This window comes from Schistocerca nitens, chromosome 1, assembly GCF_023898315.1.
Source record: "Schistocerca nitens isolate TAMUIC-IGC-003100 chromosome 1, iqSchNite1.1, whole genome shotgun sequence".
Taxonomy (NCBI): Eukaryota; Metazoa; Arthropoda; class Insecta; order Orthoptera; family Acrididae; genus Schistocerca; species Schistocerca nitens.
In genome coordinates, this window is record NC_064614.1 from 641,321,279 (window position 1) to 641,341,599 (window position 20,321).

A 20,321-nucleotide genomic window follows, 5' to 3' on the forward strand; every position below is an offset into this window, starting at 1 on the left:
GATTTAAATACCCTCCGCCCGCGGCGCGCTCCCTCCGCCGTCCGCGTCCCGCGCCACGGTCGCGCGGTGGAACAGATTGCGACGGCGTCTGAGATGACGTCGGTGTGATGGCTCTGTCCGCCGTGGTCGTCACAACCACACGTTTGCTCGATTTACTCTTGATTAACTCAATCGCTGGTTCCCAAGCCTTGCTAAGATTATAGCCACAGTCACGGTTTATGAGGTCGTCATTGGTGCGAATTTCGATGGCCTCTCTAACAACGCTGTCCCAGTATCTCGACGTCTGTACCAGAATCCTCGTGCGGTCATACTCCATGGTGTGATTTTCCGACAAACAATGTTCAGCGACCGCCGACTTGCTCGGATACATCAGTCGAGTGTGCCTCTGGTGTTCACGGCATCGATCCTCGACGGTACGCATCGTCTGACCAATATACGACATGCCACATTGACACGGAATCTGGTACACGCCGGCCTTCCTCAAACCGAGGTCATCTTTGGCGCTCCCCACCAGTGCACGAGTTTTATTTGGAGGACAAAACACAGTTCCGACCCGGTGTTTCTTCAGAATGCGGGCGATTTTCCCCGAGAGTGCGCCTGTGTATGGAATAAATGCAGTGCCTACCTCCTCCCTCGTGACTTCATCCATCTCAACAGGTTGTGCTGCAGTGGTTGGGCAGAGAGCACGTTGAATCTGCCACTCTGAGTACCCATTTTTTCGAAATACAGTTCTCAGATGTTCCAATTCCTGGGGTAGACTCTCTGCGTCAGAGATAGTGCGCGCCCTATGTACTAGAGTTTTAAGTACCCCATTCCTTTGTGAAGGGTGGTGGCAGCTGTCTGCATGCAAATACAGATCAGTGTGCGTTGTCTTCTGATACACCCCATGACCTAGGGTGCCGTCAGACCTTCTCTTGACCAAGACGTCAAGGAAAGGTAATTTACCCTCCGTTTCAGTCTCCATAGTGCGTTTGATGTTGGGGTGTATGGAGTTTAGATGTGTAAGGAAGTCAAGGAGTTTATCCATACCATGTGGCCAGATGACGAACGTGTCGTCCACGTAACGGAAAAAGCAAGTAGGTTTCCATACGGATGACGACAGGGCTTCCTCCTCGAAGTTCTCCATGTACAAATTCGCTACCACCGGTGAGAGTGGGCTACCCATGGCGACTCCCTCCGTTTGTTCGTAGTATTCTCCATTAAAAAGAAAATACGTGGAAGTCAAGACATGCCTAAAAAGTTCAGTGGTCTTCTCGTCAAACTTTTGACTAATCAATTCTAGTGACTCTCGCAGGGGTACCCTCGTAAACAAGGAAACGACGTCAAAACTCACCATGATATCTGACTCATCCAACCTGAAGCTATCAAGGCGTTTAACAAAATCCACGGAATTACGGATGTGATGAGGGCATTTACCCACATAAGGACTTAATATTCCCGTCAGGTATTTGGCCAACAAATATGTAGGTGCCCTGATGTTGCTGACAATGTGGCGTAATGGTACCCCCTCTTTGTGAACCTTCGGGAGTCCATATAGTCTAGGCGGTACCGGACCTTGGGGTAACAATTTCTTAGCGTCACCCTCCGGTAAATCTGCGTCCTTGAGAAGCAAACGTATGGTTGTGACGACCACGGCGGACAGAGCCATCACACCGACGTCATCTCAGACGCCGTCGCAATCTGTTCCACCGCGCGACCGTGGCGCGGGACGCGGACGGCGGAGGGAGCGCGCCGCGGGCGGAGGGTATTTAAATCGGCCGCCGCCGCGACCGAACCCAGTTCCCTCTGAGCAGCCATAGCGTACGGATCTCCGTGCCGGCACGTTCACAGGAGCTCAGTCCGTCAGTTCACCTGATGATGGCGACATGTATGATCGCCGAAATATTGTGCCCGTTGGACACTATAGACCGGCAGCACACCCGTGGATATTTCGAAAAAGAAATGATTATCAGAAGGACTGACTAAGCATATAGGAAAGTCAAAACTACAACCTTCGGTGAAATTAAAAGCAAGGGCGGTAACATTAAGAGTAGAAAGCAGAGGAGAGAGCGAATAGGTGAAACCAGTACAGTGAAGGCCTCAATGAGGGGGAGCACTTGCCTGAAGAAATATGAAGTGATACAAGAAGAAGCAGAAGTTGATAGGGAAGCGTTCGGGTATCCAGTATTAGAATCAGAATTTAAAGGAGCTTTGGAAGATTTAAGATCAAATAAGGTGGAAGGGGTAGATAACATTCCATGGAATTTCTAAAATCGTTGGGGGAAGTGGCAACAAAAAGGCTATTCATGTGGTATATAAAATGTAAGATGTTCAAAATGTTCAAATGTGTGTGAATTCCTAAGGGACGAATCTGCTGAGGTCATAGGTCCCTAGACTTACACACTATTTAAACTATCTTAAACTATCGTATGCTAAGAACAACACACACACCCATGCCCGAGGGAGGACTCGAATCTCCGGCGGTAGAATGTAAGAGACTGGCGACATACCGTCATACTTTTGGAAAAAAATCATGCACACACGGTTTCGAAGATTGTAACAGGCGATAAGTACGAGAATTATCGCACAATCAGCCAAAGAGCAAGTGCATACATGTTGCTGACAAGAATAATATACAGGAGAATGGAAAATAGAATTGAGGGTGTGTCAGATGACTATCATGTCATCAGTGGTGGTGGTGGTTAGTGTTTAACGTCCCGTCGACAACAAGGTCATTAGAGACGGAGCGCAAGCTCGGGTTAAGGAAGGATTGGGAAGGAATTCGGCCGTGCCCTTTGAAAGGAACCAGCCCGGCATTTGCCTGAAACGATTTAGGGAAATCACGGAAAACCTAAATCAGGATGGCCGGAGACGGGATTGAACCGTCGTCCTCCCGAATGCGAGTCCAGTGTGCTAACCACTGCGCCACCTCGCTCGGTCATGTCATCAGTGTCATCGGCATACTGGAGGTGATGAACAGGAGGCATTGGCATATTGGTGGTGTAAGGAGATACAGGAGAGGAGAGAGGATTTATCCTCGAGGCACACGTGTAGTGGGATGGAAGATATGGGAGCTGGTGTTGTTGATGGTGACATAAGGCGGGCGGTTAGAGAGACAGGATGCGATAAAGCGGACATAATTTATGGGAAGTGCATATATCTGGAGCTTCAAGAGGAGACCGGAATGCCATACGCAGTCACTGGCTTCTTCCAGATAAGGGAGGCAAAAATGATGGATTTGCAGTTACTGATTTGGTGGGATATGAGTAAGGAAAAGGAGTTGGTCATTGGAGGAGAAATTTGGACGGAAGGCATCTTCGTGGACGGGAATGTGTAGGTGTTTTAGGGATACGTCGGGAGAGAATGAACTGAAAAACCTGCATGATCACTGAGATAAGCCATTTGGTGCGGTAGGAGGAGGTGCCAGTGACAGGTGTATTAGGTTTGATGAAAAGGAGGATTCGCGAGGTTTTCTACGGCTCAGGATAGAAACTCGTGTGTAGGGTTGTATTATGAAAGGTGGCTAGGATTTCCATGAAAGAGAGGGGGCATTCTTTCAGGTGCCTGTAAGTTGACTTCATAGTTAATTAGCTTGCTGTTATAATAACAGTCTGTTTCCCTTGGGAGGATTGTCTTTCTTGGCCTGTAAGTCAGCCAGGAATCTGTCGCCTCCGTGGTACCATTCCGATCGATAAGACAGAGCAGAAGTTTTCCGCAGGACTGCTCAGAGGAGCCTTCCAATTGCACGCTCGTAATGAAGTTTGATGGTGTAGCAGGACAACTCCCTACGGAGGGCGGCCATCTAGTAGCCTCCTTCGAAGTTCCCTTTGGCTGCGTCACGCGCAGTCGACCACAAATTTCTGCTACAAGAAACATTCCGACCTTCAAAGTTCTTCCTCACATTTCACAGAGAAAACCAGCACGACTTGCTCGCGTCAGTGATGTACACGTCAGTCAGTTATATGGAAAACCACACTTTTTGCCACTTGTTTCGCCCGATATTTATTTGTGCGACCTCGGTGCCAAGTATAACTGACAAGATGTTGCTATGTACAATGGTATAAAAATGAACTTAAATTGTTTATTATGAATGAAATTAAAAGTAATGTAATCATAGTATAAAAAACTAATATACATAACTGACAAATACACTTATAGTGGGGCCCAAAGTAGCAAAATTGCGATTGGGTAACCGGTCAGGTTTGGCCGTATGATGAAGTGGAGAATAACTGATGTCAGTCTGCTTGTTGAGCAACTGTTCACGATGGTTCTTTTGGTGCACCTTTGTCTCCAGTATTTCTAGCCTTGTCCTCTGGTCATTAAATGCGAAATGTTAAGGCTCTATTTCAAGTTACTCTCACATACGTTTGTATTCGCTTTATATTTCTCCTCCTCTATTGCTCCAAAATTTTGCTGTGCTCGTGGTGACCGACTACAGAGGAAATCGTGGTTGCAACTGAAAAATCCAACACTGGAGGGGATGCACATCAAGCACAAAACTGTGGTCTCAAAGAAGAAGTTTTGCGATTGTGGAGCTGGGTGGACAACCGGACAGATTTTTGAGGTGCTTGCGGGTACTCCATGTAGCTGACGATCAGGTGGGTTACCGAGTCGGATTCTGCAATATATCTATCTAACAACGATAGGGACTGATTGTTGTGAACAAAGGGTTCTGTGTGTAATTTTGAAATTTAGCTCCCTACTTTTCATTTATACGATGATGACAACAATAATGAAATTGAATTAGGCGGTGGTATGAGCAGATAACAGGCTCAGAAGTACAGATGTACCGCAGAGGAGAAGTTTTATAAGACACGCATTGATGTGCTGTTAGTCCAACAGCTGCGGCTAGCATAAAAATATGAACTACAAGAGAAGGTTTACGATTGTGGCACTGTTCAGACAGTCAACAACATTGCTGAGATTAACCAAAGGTTGTAAGCACTGCAGGCTGATGATCAGACAGTTAGCTGTGCCGGATTCTACGACACGTGGTTGATAAACTTAAATAGTTATTCTTTGGCATTGTCAATTGGGAACGTATGCGATCTGTTGATTTAAAACATGTGTGGATAAAAATCCTAGGTCAGGATCGCAAATTTTCTTTAGTATTACCGGTTTCGGCTCATTACCGAGACATCGTCAGAGCAATCTAAAATGGTGTTCAGTGTGTGACACTCATTACCCATCGTCGTATTTTTTAGACTTAAATCGCCCTAGTTAACCAAAGATTCCTGAAGTGAAAATCTTAGTGGGTTATATACACTCAAAACTTTAATCATACACCGCCCTTTTGCCACACAGATGTAAACAATAGACAGCAATGGTACTTGCATCACCCATGAGTGGATGGAAACAAGATATCACTTCCAACATTCATATAAGGAACAAGGAAGTGTCTGTGTGACAGCTGTCAGCTTTATAAATTGTACTTTATTTAAATCCACACATGAGTGATGGAAATGCTGCTGTAGATCGTTTGTACATATGTGTAGCAAAGAGCACTGCAGCCACATTGTTGTCTGTTTACGTGACCAATTAAGTTTTTCATTTCAGGATTTTTTCTTTAACAAGGGCGATTTAACTCTAAAAAATACGACGATGGGTAGTGAGTGTCACTCACTGAACAACATTTTAAATTGATCTAAAGATAGCTCGGTAATGAGCCGAAACCGGTAATCAGCAAAGAAAATTTGCGATCTTGACGTAGAATTTTTATCGATACATGTTTTAAAGTTAAACAGGCCCGGAAAATGTTTCATGCATCTCAAAGTAAGCAACACAAATTGCAGCCACCGTGTTCTGTCGTCGCTCCGGCTGAGACATTTGTAGTAGACTTGTACCAACTTTCCAACACACTCGTCATAGAAGGCAGCCGCCTGTGCTTTCCACCAATTCTCTTCTCTCGTCTCCAGCTCGTTTCCTAAGCCAAAATGTTGTCTTCATAGTCACTTCCGATTGAAAACGCTGCAGGAGCATCTTCATTGTAACTCCAGAGTGCGGCCGAAAATTGTCCTGAAGAACGAAACGCATGACAGATATTTTATGTGGACTGCACGACATCAGGCGAAATGTCTCACCAGGCCCTCGTCCTACACATATAAAATTTTTTTTTGCATCACCCCGGTTCCCAGAACTCCTGAAGATAGACGTTGACTGAGGATATGTATCACTGACAAAGTCCCTCTGACTGTTCAGAGATGTCACTAAACCCGCCCAAAGATGTAAACAACCATACATGAGCAGCGCCTATTATACGGAGGGGGTCCGACAGCCGATCAGTTCCAGTCATTCCACCAGGAAGGAGGTACACGGCTCGTGTTGTCTGTAGTTCAAATGGCTCGGAGCACTATGCGACTTAACTGCTATGGTCATCAGTCACCTAGAACTTAGAACTAATTAAACCTAACTAACCTAAGGACATCACACACATCCATGCCCGAGGCAGGATTCGAACCTGCGACCGTAGCGGTCGCTCGGCTCCAGACTGTAGCGCCCAGAACCGCACGGCCACTCCAGCCGGCTGTGTGTAGTTCAACCATACCTAGACGGTCAATACTACGATTCGATCGCGTCGGCATTGTTGCTTCGTGCCAGGATGGGCTCTCAACAAGGGATGTGTCCAGGAGTCTCGGCGTGAACGAAAGCGATGTTGTTCGGACATGGAGTAGATACAGAGGGACAGGAACTGTCGAAGACATGCCTCGCTCAGGCCGACCAAGGGTTACTATTACAGTGGATGACCGCTACCTACGGATTATGGCTCGGAGGAACCCTGACAGCAACGCCACCATGTTGAATAACGCTTTTCGTGCTGCCATAGGAAATTGTTTTACGACCAAAACTGTGCGCAATAGGCTGCACGATGCGCGACCTCACTCCCGACGTCCATGGCGAGGTCGATCTTTGCAACCACACCATGCAGCGCGGTACAGATGGAACCCAACAACATACCGAATGGACCGCTCAGGACTGGCATCTTCACCGATGAGTGTCGCTATGCCTTCAAACAGAAAATCGTCGGAGACGTATTTGGAGGCGACTCGGTCAGGCTGAACGCCTTGGACACACTGTCCAGTGAGTGCACCAAGGTGGAGGTTCCCTGATGTTTTGGGGTGGCATTATGTGGGGTGACGTACGCCGCTGGTGGTCATGGAAGGCGCCGTAACGGCTGTACGATACGTGAATGCCATCCTCTGACTGATAGTGCAGCCATATCGGCAGCATATTGGCGAGACATTCGTCTTCATGAACGACAATTCGCGCCCCCTTCGTGCACATCTTCTGAATAACGTCCTTCAGGATAACGATGTCGCTCAACTAGAGTGGCCAGCATGTTCTCCAGACATGTGTCCTATCCAACATGCGTGGGATAGAATGGAAAGGGCTGTTTATGGACGACGTGACCCACCAACCACTGTGAGGAGTCTACGCCGAATCGCCGTTGAGGAGTGGGACAATCTGGACGAATAGTGCCTTGATGAATTGGTGGATAGTATGCCACTACGAATACAGGCATGCATCAGTGCAAGAGGACGTGCTACTGGGTATTAGAGGTACCGGTGTGTAGAGCAGTGTGGACCACCACCTCTCAGGCTAGGCGCAAATTGAGACGCGTATAGCGCGCGTGGCGCGACGCAGCGCAGCGCGCGTGGCGCGACGCAGCGCAGCGCGCGTTTTTGTAACATCACAGGTTCAAATGGGACCGCGCAAATTGCGACGCGACGGGACTTGGACGCGACACGCGCCTGCGCCAGGTCGCGCGGCGTTGTGGTTGAGGCACAGTTTCTCGCGACGCGCGTCGCGCGTGCCTCGCTAGCACCATGGGAAATTTGAGGCGGGGAGCGAAGTAGCACGGCCATATGCTCACATCGGAACGGTGCATATGAGCAGTGGTAGTATTGCACATACGATAAATTTTGCCTTACTGTATACTAAATTTTATTGCCTTTGGGTAGTGTTTCGTTTTTCGTCATTTAAACGCTCCAGCTTTCTTCGTTAGTACATTATATTTTCTGTTATTTATATCTGTATTGTTTTGTTTTTGTTTTTCTTCCGTCAAGAAAAATGCATACTTCAGTAACTGGTGAGCCATTGGCCGCGATGTTTTCAGATCGCAAGAAGGGACAGAGGGTAGTGAATAAGGATGCGAGGAATATTATAAAATCATGTGATTAAGAGTCAAGGTAGGAAAGTAAAACAAGGTTATCTTCTCGCTGCGTAGTATGCTTGGGTATCTGTACGATCTGTTACAAAAATTTAGAAAGGGATAATCTCCACAGGTGTGATACCTTTGTGCTCCTGGTAAAAAGCGTCCAAGATCTGAAGTATAGAAGTCTCACTGTGATTACTCTGATATGGATGTAATACGACACACTGTACTACATGCATGTGAACATCACATTTCCACTGCAAGCTAGAAACAGTCGAAAAGCAGTCACAAATAACAGTGTTTTAATTGGTTCGCCGTTATGAAAAAAGCATTTCAATTGTTGAGTGCACATTATCAGCATTAATAAACTAATTATACAACAGCCTACACAAATGAAGAAAATTGTCGGTATTATTACGAAAGTAGGAATATCCTAAAAGAGTGTTATGATTAGATATAATTAATTTGTTGAAATGTACCTCTGACAAAGGCAGATCTACTTTAATGACAATGTTTTTCGAACTCCAGCCCACAAGGCACATATGCATTCCTGTCGCGCGCATTATCCTCCGCTGCTGACAATACACTGACCATTGTGTTGTGCGACAGATCAATTGTTTGTTTTTCTCAATAACAACTATTTTATTCGCAATCACACATTGTCAGTTCGGCAAGCCGAAGATGAGTAACAAGTATCTGGCATGTGCCTATCATTCCGCCTGAAGGAACGCTCGTCATTATTTTAATACTGCTCAGATCAAGAGAAGGAATACAATCCTTTGGTAAGTTTTCATTCGAGTCGCTCAGTGTTAAAATACGATGGGTTACGGGGATTCCACCAAAATTCCAACGCAATTGGCAATCTATTTTTGTGTGAGTTGTTCACCTTTTCTCATTCGAAGAAGCATCACTGTTTGTGAATAATGGCCACATTTCTCTTGGTGACTGGTTTAATTGTACTTCCTTTGTCACAGTGTACTTTGCCAAACTCATCTCACAGCAGATATTGAGACAGAATTTCGAAACAGAGTGCCTCATTAAACAAGTAATTGGCGGTCACAGAGCTCAATGGCTTACGAAAAACCTGATAGCGTCGGTTTGCAGTAACATAAAAGAAGAAATTTCATGTTTATTTTCATACTAGGAAGCTCTTGTTTCGCTAGCTGTCGATAACTCTTAAAAACTTACAGTCACTGGAGTGAAATGAATAAAAAAAAGTGGCTCTGAGCACTATGGGACTTAACAGCTATGGTCATCAGTCCCCTAGAACTTAGAACTACTTAAACCTAACTAACCTAAGGACAGCACACAACACCCAGCCATCACGAGGCAGAGAAAATCCCTGACCCCGGCGGGAATCGAGAAATGAATAAAAAGGGAAGTACTGATATATCGCCATAGGTAAGGAAGTTCCGTGTGTTTAAGAATTGGCAAAACACACTCCTCCTTGTGTGCTATCATTCACCAAACTTTCGTTTCGATGTCTCGAGCGGTTTAGGAGCTATGAGAGATGTTGCGAGTATTTCATTCTCGCCGGCGTAAGATCGGAGGTGAGCGCGCTACATGGGATCCATTTTCTCGAGATCGGAGGCAAATAGAGACCTCCTCCCAAGTCTAAACTAAAATTCAGCATGTTAGCTAAATGTCATACGCAGTAATATATGGTGTAATACGCACCAAACGCAAAATCATAGCAACCCCTAATTTTCATTGCAAACTTTTTGAGTTTTGCTTAGTATCTTCCTAAAATGTGTATATCACAATAAGAATGGCCATTAGCGAGATGATGGGCACTTCGACACGAAGCTGACATATAACGCTACAAGTAAGGCAAAAATCCAATATTTTCGGTGAATAGTTTCTGTAAAATCGTTTGAGAAAGATAACAGGTTGCACGCGCTTCGGTTCTGTCAGCGCAGAGCGTCGCCAGTCGGCGCGTGCGAAGTATGGTGTACGCGTCTCAATATGCGCTGGACCTGCGCGACCCGTGCGGCACGTGCGTGTCGCGCTGTAGTGTCGTGTCACGTCACACGTGCTATACGCGTCTCAGTTTGCGCCTAGCCTCAAGGTCTCGCTGTATGGTGGTACAACATGCAATGTGTGGTTTTCAAGAGCAATAAAAAGGGCGGAAGTGATGTTTATGTTGATCTCTATTCCAATTTTCTGTACAGGTTCCGGAACTCTCGGAACCGAGGTGATTCAAAACTTTTTTTGATGTGTGTATTTTCTAGGCGTCTTTAGGTGTTCACTGTCCGCTCAGAATAGGAAACAGCAAGTTGCCGCAATCGACGGGCGTACTATAGACCCTATCCAACACATATGGGCAAAACTTCATCGGATTTTCGCAGTAGTTTCCAATTCTCGATAGATCGGAACTTACTTTCCGAATAGCCCCGGTATTTTATGGGCTACTTTTATTTCATCGGTCCTGTATACTCACGAAACAGCGAAGGGCAGTGAGTGTTGCGTGCAAAGCGTTCAATGTATGGTTTTGAAATTCACGACCCTTCTTGTTCCTTGTATTTGTGGTGCGTTCCATGATTGAATAAGACCGTGGTGATAAGGGACCAATGGCGCGCAGTGGGGCCTACGGCAGCGGCTGGCGTAGCGGCGGCGAGAGCAATGAGATTGGCCACAGCGATGACAGCGGCGATAGGCAAGCGGATGCATCACCATCTGCCGCCGACAGCTGCCGTCGTGCGTGTCACCTACCTGTGACCTTTGACGCACGACGAAAGGCAGCGTTCCAAAAAAAGTCTTCCGTCACGCGAAGTATGAGCTATGATGGCGACAGCGTCCTCGAGAACATGTCTAATGTAGGACTGTCTCTACACTCATGCTTTTCTCACATCAATCCTTGTGCTTTGGCGCGTTCCTTACTTTAAGTCGTCTTCAAGCCTTACACGTAGAAAGACGAAAGGTCTTCAACTAAAATTCTGTCGCTACACCGAATTTAAAACTCCACTGCAGAGTGCTTCAGTGACATTATTTCTCACAGCGTTAAGTGTTTATTTTACTGTGGATTACAAAAAATGGTTCAAATGGCGCTGAGCACTATGGGACTTAACATCAGAAGTCATCAGTGCCCTAGAACTTAGAACTACTTAAACCTAACTAACCTAAGGACATCACACACATCCATGCCCGAGGCAGGATTCGAACCTGCGACCGTAGCGGTCGCGCGGTTCCAGACTGTAGCGCCCAGAACCGCACTGTGGATTACAGCCCAAGCGAGTATTGAGTACAATATTTTGTTGTCACTTACTATTCTAAGGTGGGCAAGACGTTTTGATTTTGGTAAGTTATCGTTATGCAGATCAGAGAGAGAGAAAGAGAGCAAGGTACGCTACTGTTAAACAATCATTGGTCTTGTTGTGGCACAGGCTTTGTCACTGCGCAGTCAGATACATTCGTAGTTGAAGTGTGGCAGGTGATGCTCGTATTCAGCTGTGCTCTGTTCACTTGTGAAGGTGTCTGTTACATGAATAAAGATTTTTTGTAAAGGACAGAAAGAATGAATATGATGTACAGTCATACTCAAAAGTGTCCGAACGACCTGGATTGCATTTCGCCCGATTCGCATGCAACCGGCATAACGCAGCTGTCTAGCATGTCCTCTAATCGCTCTTTGGTACAGTCGTTTGACTATTGAAAATGGTTCCAACAAGTCACCACTAGAAAACATTGCTCTGTATCGCAGTAACTCATGATGTAAAGTAATAGCACGATGCTACAAACATCAGGGAACATCTTATCACAAATAAGACTGTCCTTAAGGCTTGTAAGCTCACATTTATTACAATAAATGACATACCTGAAATGTTACCACTCTCATTATTACGTCAGATAGGTAATGCACGTAGTAAGTTCGTCGTATTCATGATTTCCTCTTCAAAGTAACATACAGTACTTATTATTTAACACAAAATGATATTAAAAATTTAAGTTATCCACGAGCAGCTGGTTGAGAATATGTATGAACTTCAAATGACACGACGAACCGTCTCGTTCTGCATATGGATTCAAACCCAGGTCAGGCAGACTAAGCAAAGATTTCGTGACTGACGCAAACTAACAGTCATTCCTGATTAGGCATACAGAGAGTGATATACCTCGATTTTAGACAGTACCAGTTAGCAAATATCAACTTTAAATTACATAACACAAATATATTTAACGGACGCGAATTCCTCCCCAGCATCTCTTGTCCCTGTTAACGAACTACGAGAGATGTTAAATATTGCTTCTTCACAAGTAACTTACTTGAAATGCCGTGAGGTAAAGCTTTGTGTTGGACAGGGATTCGAACCCAGAACCTAATCGGATTCATATCGAAACACAACCAACTGTGACATATCGGATTTCCTTGCCAGTAGCTAGATGTTTTAACTGAAATGACGAGAAGAAACATTAATTTTTTCCTTCCCAGGACTCCAACCCGGCACCTATCGCTGTTATATTCTACAGAAAACGAACGATAAATATGGGTTTGTTGCACCAGCAGCGACATGTGAGCATGTTTGAACTAGAAATAATATGACGAAGAGTTCAGTGCTCACTGGGAATAGAGCCGCACACGCATCGTTGTTGACTACACACAAAGAGACGTCAGCTACCGAATTTTTCTCCACCAGCAGTTCGGAATAACATCTTCAACTTACAGTGATCTCGCAAATAGTTCTGTGTCCCACTGGGAGTCAAAAACGTCAGATATCGTTAGTGTTGACAACGAATGAAAAAACATTAAAAATCAAAATTATTATCCACCAGCAGATAGGTGTTCTCATGCTAGAGCTTGATAATACATAATGAAATCTTTAGTGCCGGGCCAGGATTCGAACCCATTCACACGTAATATGTGGAGATGTTGAGGAATCTGCAGTTTTGAACAAACAACAAATTGTAGCCGAGCTGTATTGCCACGAAGGGATCAAATTCCGCGTTAAGAGCGGTCTGAGTTGCATTCTCAGTTCAGAACCAATTTTATCGACACACAGAAGCTCAGATAAAAGATGGAATAAGTGTCCTGTGACTCTACATAGCACCGAGCGAGGCGGCGCAGTCGTTAGCACACTGGACTCGCATTCGGGAGGACGACGGTTCAATCCCGCGTCCGGCCATCCTGATTTAGGTTTTCCGTGATTTCCCTAAATCGCTCCAGGTAAATGCTGGGATGGTTCCTTTGAAAGGGCACGGCCGATTTCCTTCCCTAATCCGATGAGACCGATGACCTCGCTGTTTGGTCTCTTCCCCCAAACAACCCAAACTACCCAATCTACATAGCGTTTGTTTCGTCACTAGAAATAAATAACTAGTATAAGAAAGGTTACTGGTGATAGAGTTTCTACATGTCACCACTCCAGACTTTATTGTGGTTCAACCTAACGTCTACTTGGCAGAGAAGGAATATCATCTTTAATGTGAATTTCAGACCACACTGCCATTATATCTTCTTCACTTGGTGTAGTCAGAAGAGAATGAAATCTTTCTCTCCCTATCTAAAATCATTGACAGAAGTGGGAATCGAACCGAGACGATAGGTATAAGAACCTACCATCAGTCCAACAGACCACCAAACCCTCTTTTCCGAGACTCATTTTTCTATTGTAACGCCGTTGCGCCACACTGGATGAGAATTCTGACACACAGGCTCCCTGTAGTAAATTGCAGCCCAGTACCTTGCTTCAGAGATTAAAAACCTGTCATGCCATCATAATCGAAACACGAGGTCACTCTTATTTGGTATCCTAACTGTGCCCACTCACAAAACAAAAACGTTTGCAAACTCCTTCTCAGTTGCCGCTGTCCGCCTCTGGAACAAACTGCCCCTTACCTTGCGCAAAATTCGATCTCCTGCTGCTTTTAAGAAGAAGTTGAAGCATTTCCCATGCCCGCATCTCGTGGTCGTGCGGTAGCGTTCCCGCTTCCCACGCCCGGGTTCCCGGGTTCGATTCCCGGCGGGGTCAGAGATTTTCTCTGCCTCGTGATGGCTGGGTGTTGTGTGCTGTCCTTAGGTTAGTTAGTTTTAAGTAGTTCTAAGTTCTAGGGGACTTATGACCATAGCAGTTGAGTCCCATAGTGCTCAGAGCCATTTGAACCATTTGAAGCATTTCCTACTATCATCCTCATAAAGTTCTCCACAAAATTAATGTACAAGGCCAGTCCTCTCATCTGTCAAATAGCAAAGCTACGTCACCTATCTTGCTCCTGAGATGCCTTCCTCTTCATCTATCTCTATTAGCCACGCAATCTTCTTTTCCTTTATATTTCCTTAATTATGTTTCATCATGTCTCTCTATTCTTCTCCTCCCTTCACCATGAGTCTCCCTAATACTCCCTGCTGCTAGCACTCCTATCTAAAATCTGTCTCTTCAATAATGTCTAATTATAACAGTACTTATGGTCTACGAATATAAACTCTATATGTATGTATTTTTCCAGGTGTACCTTTCTAATTGTTTATTTCACTTTTTGTACTAGATGTAGTTGGCTCTGAGCACTATGGGACTGAACATCTGTGGTCATCAGTCCCCTAGAAATCAGAACTACTTAAACCTAACTAACCTAACGACGTCACACACATCCATGCCCGAGGCAGGATTCGAACCCGCGACCGTAGCAGATGTAGTTTAACATGCTTACTAAAACATATGAATGTAAAATAAGTAGAATGCCTGGTTAGATGTAAGAGAGGGCTTGATGGCCCTAATCTTGCCAGGTTAAATAAATAAATAAATAAAAATAAATAAATAGATGACAAGTTTATATACGTGTATCTATTAATGTGAGTAATAGATTTGGTGACCTTCTCGGCAGGTAATGCATTGTACCTTTGATGGTAACATATGAAATTATTTGTTGTATACACTATAGGCTTTTTTTCCGCTGCGCTTACGGCAGGCAGTAATCATCAAATTATAGCACATAGGCGAAATACGGTTCAAGATAAAATCACAGTTCTTGTAGATCATCATTTTGTCTTTTGAATGATCTTTTTTTTCTGTCACTACCGTTAGGGAAGTTAACAACGTTGAAGCAAAACTCCTGCGCGTCTGTTTTGCGTCAGACGATCAATCGTTATCTACTTTCATTAAGTTTTAAAGGACTGTGTAGTCAATTCGTACAACTCAGCAGTTCTCCGAACAGTGAGAGGTGAGTAGTGGTTATAATTTTGCAAGTGGTAATTTTATGACCGTTTCACATTCATCGTAGGTGTGTCACAGTCTATACTAGGGATGTTGTGAAGTGTCCGAAAGTTCCGGTTAACGGTTAAGAAAAGGGCGGACAGACATCGTCATTGAATCGGATTGAGTCAAAGAAAGCATATCTTCAACATTAATCTTTCCGAAGATGAAAGGACATCGTCCTTCTAAGCAGTTTGAGGATTATGAGAAAACGTAGAGATTATTTGTTTTGTCGTTCGGCATCAAAATTCAGACATGTCGTCTCGTAAAGCACAATAAAAAGGACGTCATTTGGATCTGAATCGCTACATTTTCTGTAGCTAGTCGAGCGCTGTTTTTGGAAAAACTGGTCAAATTTCTGAAATGTCTGCCTACCCTATGTAGATCGCACATCAATAAGTGCTCCATAAATTGCACCAATGTAGCAAACACTCGGTCATCATCTTCCTACATCCATCGATCCACTGACGTTGTATCCGGTTGAACGCCGTCCATTGTTTCGTAGTGAGATTGAAGTCGTCCACTTAACAAATTGAGCCAGTCACAAGTCTATGGTTTTCAGACATATATGTGCTGCAAATCTTTGCCATTCCTCTCTTGGATCGCATTCTGTATGGACTCACCAGTCTGATTCTCCTGGATGTAACATGGTTTCAGCTTATGCGAACTTTATATATATCGTAATTGTTCTCGAACTTGTTGTTTTCCACATCCGTTCGTGAAAGCGGAGTAAGGCGTTTCATTACAGGTTCATTTAGTAGGACCGAAAGCGTAACGAAGACACTCAGCCAACTCCAGTTGCAGACGCTACAGGAGAGGCTCTCTGCATGACGGTGAGGTTCGCCTTTAAAATACCGAGGGCGTACGTTGACAGATGATTCAGCAATAATATTACTCCCTCCTATGTAAATCTCACGAAGTTAAAATCAGAGAGAATCTAGCTCTCTGGTGGCTTAACATCAACCGTGCTTCCCACGGACCATTCGCGATTGGAACAGGAAAGGGGGTAAGTGACAATGGAACATTAAGTACCCTCCGCCACACACCATAAGATGGCTTATGGGGTATAGTTGTAGTTTCAGGAGATTCGTGTGTGCCAGAGTCTCACGCTATGTTCTTGACATCACTTTCAATGCCTCGGTCAGTAGGACGAACATTCTAGCCACCTGAACCGATCGTGGTGCCAAAGTACAACAAATGCGGCATTGTTGATGATAGAATCGTGGAGACGTAGCTGAAGCCGCGTGGGCTAGCCGCGCGGTCTGAGGCGCCTTTTCATGATCTCGCGGCTACCCCCGTCGGAGCTTCGAGTTCTCCCTCGGTCATGGGTGTGTGTGTTGTCCTTAGCGTAAGTTAGTTTAGGTTAGATTAAGTAGTGTGTAAGCCAGGGACCTATAACCTCAGCAGTTTGATCCAATAGGAACTTACCACCATGTAGTTGAAAGAATTTCGGAAATGTTACCATTCTCTTCTTTACAGTATTATCAGTAAATATTATTGTATGATGAAAGATTCACTACTTTGCGAATAACTCTGTTGATAGTTAAAAATGGTAAACAGTTCCCCAGTTGTTCTGAGAGGCAACCTCACTTTTACTTTGCATTACTTGCGTGTATCGCAAACAATTGAAACAATAGGAAGAGGTATCGACGAATGCTCTCTTTCCCTGCGCATCTCGTCGACATTTCCTCTATTTCAGATCAAGCAAGGGTAGAGGCGCGCCCCAACCAGAAACCACCACCGAGGTCTCCTTTAATTCCGTTGCCGGCGAGATTTGCACAGCCGTTCCAGGCTCACTCGCGCACACTTCACTGTGCGTGGCTGATTGGTGGGGCGCTTGGGTCTTGTGCTATACACATATACTACGTTTCTCAGCTTGAACAACCTTCCTTTGATTTTCCGAAATACCTGAACCATTCTGCACTGTGGAGTGGCAAACAGAAATAACTCGAGATTTCGATTCGCACTACACTTTCAGGTAGCCAGTTCGTTCCCCTTGCTAAAACTATCTGATAAACATTTCCCACCAGGATACGAGGGAGTCGCAGCTCTTCTTATAATAACAACAGTATGAAGTCTTTTTTAAATTTTCATTTCTATTCACAGTTACCGTTTTCATACCGAAATTAGCATGCTGCAATGATCATCGCAAGTTTCAAACGAAGTACAGAAAATTTCTGTGTATCTGAATGTGAAATTAGGCCACAACACATTTAAATCCATTTTAAAGTTTGCAGGATGGTACTTTGCATTACATCGGTCAATATTTGATTTTTGAAGCAGGTTATTCCGTTAGCCAGATTTTGCACCGTGTGACCTCCACCTCCTCTTTTCCTTATCTATAGCGCAGTACTATCTGAAAAAAGTTGCACAAGTATTCACTCTGATTGTGATAAGATTTCAGTCTGGCACAAAGACTGGCTTTAAATGTTCATTAATGTAAAGTTGTGCTCTTCATAAAATGTGTTCACGTAGTGTTCCGTGACTAACAATACAGGGTTATTCATACAGTGAGGCGACAAAAGTCATGGGATGCCTCTCAATATCGTGACAGACCTCCTTTTGTGCGGCGTATTGCAGCACCTCGACGTGGCAAGGCTTCAACAATTCGTTGGAAGTCCCCTGCAGGAATATTGAGCAATGCTGCCTTCGTAGACGTCCATAATTGCGGAAGTGTTGCCGGTGGAGGACGTTATGCACGAATTTATTTCTTGATTATGTCCCACAAATGTTCAATGGAATTCATGTCAAGTTATCTGGGTGGCCAAATCATTCGCCCGAATTGTCCAGAATGTCCCTCAAACCAGTCGTGAACAATTGTGGTCCAATGACATGGCACATTGTCATGCATAAAAATTCCATCGTTGTTTGGGAACATGAAGTACATGAATGGCTGCAAATGGTCTCCAGGTAGCCGAACATAACCATTTCCAGTCAATGATCGGTTCAGCTGGACCAGGTGGCACCGTCCATTCCGTGTTAACACAGCCCACACCGATAGGGAGCCAATACCAGATTGCACAGTGCCTTGTGGACAATTTGGGTCCATAGCTTCGGGGGGCTCTGCGCCACACTCGAATCCTAACATCAGCACTTACCAACTGAAATCAGGACTCATCTGACCAGGCCACCGTTTTGCAGTTGTCTAGGGTCCAACCGACATGGTCACCAACCCAGGAGAGACGCTGCAGGCGCTGTTGTGCTGTTAGCAAAGGCACTCGCGTGGGTCGTCTGCTGCCATAACCTATAAACCCCAAATTTCGCCGCGCTGGCTCAATGGAAAAGATTTTCGTACGTCCCACGTTGATTTCTGCGGTTATTTGAGGCAGTGTTGTTTGTATGTTAGCACTGACAAATCTACGCAAACGTCGCCGCTCTCGGTCGATAAATGAAAGCCGTCGGCCACTGTCTTGTCCGTGGTGGGAAGTAATGCCTGAAACATGGTGCTCTCGGCACGCTCTTGACACTGTGGATCTCGGAATATTAAATTCCCTAACTATTTCCGAAACGGAATGTCCATGCGTCTAGCTCCAACTACCCTTCCGAGTTCAAAGTCTGTTAATTCCAGTCGTGCGACCATAAACACATGGGAAACCTTTCCACATGAATCATATGAATACAAATAACAGCTCCGCCAATGCCCCCATCTGCATATGTGCGTATCGATACCCCATGACCTTTTGTCATCTCGGCGTGAGTAGCTCTTGCGTTGCAGAGGACGACGGTTGAGCGATAGATGCCCGCTTTGTAACCGTGTTCACTGGGTTGCCTATCTGTAGGCGCAAAGTAAGCTGATGCGGCACTGAGGAGCGACTGATTTGTGTACATACTGTGAGACGGGCGCCTCCTAGTGCAACTACGTTATGGCGTTCATTACGAGTCGAAACATGGAGAGGTGCTCTATCCATTGATATGTGTCATTCCCTGTACGTGTTGTATTTTTCGCGTATTCGTCATCTGAAACCCTGGAAGTACTTATGAATAACCCGCTACAAGACACAGTTAGAATTTACGAACTCACAAATATCTGAAAGTAACACTTTGCTGACATATGAAATACAATAGTCGTAGTTATATGAAGTGTGATGCTTCAGTTCATTTGTAGTTATATTGCTCAAGTAAGTCGGCCCATACTAAATAAGAATAACGAGGGAAATCGAACGTTTACAAAGAAGAGCAGCACGAATGGTCACAGGTGTCCTTGGCCTACGGGAGAGCAGCGCGGAAAGGGTAAGAAACCTAAACTGGCAGACTCTCGAAAGTAGACGTCGAATATCACGCGAAAAGCTCCTTGAACAGATTCATGAATCAGTATTAAATGAGAAATATAGTACAATGCAGTACCTACAGCTCTCGTAGGAGCGCAGAGGCAATGAAGCAATCATTCTTCCCGCGCTGTAGATTCAGGTGGAACGGGAAGAAGGTTAAATACGCGGTGGAACGGGTAATGCCTCTGTCACGCGTTTCGAAGAGGTCTGCAGACAATACAGGGTGTCTCTCCTAAGAGTCGTTAGGCGCACTTTCTCTGGTGTTTAACAGGCATTTGCAATTTCGTTTTTTCATTGTGTAACGGGAGTCAACCCAAACAATACTGCTTATCACCTCTTCCATGCGACACAAATTGTCGATGGAAAGCGTGGGTTTGTTTCTCGTCAAGAACAAAATTATTCTGAAAGCTGAATTTTACATTCCCGTTCAATAGAGCGATCACAGATTAATCTAGTACGATTTTTGTTTTCTCGTTATACAAGGTGGTCCATTGATAGTGACCGGGCCAAATATTTCACGAAATAAGCATCAAACGAAAAAACTACAAAGAACAAAGAACGAAACTCGTCTAGCTTGAAGGGGGAAACCAGATGGCGCTATGGTTGGCCCACTAGCTGGCGATGCCATAGGACAAACGGATATCAACTGCGTTTTTTTAATTAGGAACCCCTATGTTTTATTACATATTCGTGTAGTACGTAAAGAAATATGAATGTTTTAGTTGGACCACTTTTTTC